The following is a 1,426-nucleotide window of genomic DNA, read 5'->3' as shown; positions in this document are numbered from 1 at the left end:
AGTTATTAGCTGGGTGGAAATTGTTCTAGGTTTCTCAAGCAATGGGGACTGTTATTTTGTGGTTTATGGGTGGTCTAACTTCTGTTTTTCATCACCCCAAAGTTATATCAAATTGTCTTTCCAAAACTGTATCTTTCCAAGACTTCTCTAGGCTAACCATTACTGTTGGTCAAAAGTTATATAATAACAAACCTAGAAAAAGATGATAAGCAGACACATCAACATAGTGAGACCTTGTCTTTACAAAAAGTGAAGAAAATTCGTCAGGCAGGGTGGCTCACGCCTATAGTCCTAACTACTCAAGAGGCTGAGGCAGGAGGATGGCTTGAGCTCAGGAGTTTTAGGCTGTGGTGAGCTATGATTGCACCACTGCACTCCAGCTTGGGCAACAGAGTGAGAACCTGTCTCAAAAAATAAAAATAAATGATTAATGGTTGTCAATATCACAAAAAATGGAAACAAGCAAACATTTTGTTCCTTCTAATGGAAGTACACAGCAGTATTATATTTATAATGTAGTTTTGTCTGTTTACCTAACTACCTATCTATATCTGTCATCATTCTTCTGGCTTTAATTCCCACGTTTGTTAACAACACAGAAAGAAGCTTGGCAAAAATTTCAAAGCTAAAACCAAATTTGCTTGTGTGGTGGTAGGGGTTGGGGGAGCTTAGATAAAATGATGCTTAACAGACTTAAGAAACCACAGGCTAAAAAAGTAAATCACGCCCTTTATTTGTTCCTTAATTCAAACAATAGAGAAAGAGAAAACACACACATACCTCTTTGCAAGATAAGCAGAAAAACATTTGACACTGACTAGTTGTTTGATGACATTAAGAAAACACTTTTTGCTTTACGTATGATGATGGTACTGTAGTTATGCTTTTAAAAAGACTCATTGTGGTAGGATCCTTTGGCTGTCCCTTTTCCAGTTGGAAACCTCTGTGTCCAGTGGTGTTTTTGCCCAAGTTTTTCCTCTGTCCTGCTTGGCTCATTCCGCCCACTCAGCTTGTTTCACCCACTCAGCCTAGCAGACTGCACTTGGCTCGCACTACTGGCCTAGATCCCACGCCTGCCAAGGGCAAGCCAGGGGTGCAACACAGTGAGCACGGGGTCCAGTCACTGCACATAGCCGGGTATGCCAGCTGCTGTCATAGGGCAGACAGCTTCAGGAGCCAGCACAGGCGCCGGCTCCAAGAAAGTCTGTGGCTGGATCAGATGTATCACAAGCAGCTTCTGCTGCAGGCACCCACGTCTGGACGAGGGGAATGCAATGGCACCTGGAAGCTTGGAGGAGCCCAGAAGTGCAGAGACCCAAAGAAGGTGTCACGGCCCTGTCTCAGGGAGCCCCTAGGACTGTGCTTCCCAAAGGGCTGCTGCTTTTCTCTCCTTCTCATCTCTCACAATATGGTAAGCGGTGTGGGC

This window comes from Colobus angolensis, unplaced genomic scaffold (assembly GCF_000951035.1).
Source record: "Colobus angolensis palliatus isolate OR3802 unplaced genomic scaffold, Cang.pa_1.0 Scaffold339, whole genome shotgun sequence".
Lineage (NCBI taxonomy): Eukaryota > Metazoa > Chordata > Mammalia > Primates > Cercopithecidae > Colobus > Colobus angolensis.
The sequence above is the reverse complement of the archived record's forward strand: the minus strand, read 5'-3'. Positions refer to the sequence as shown.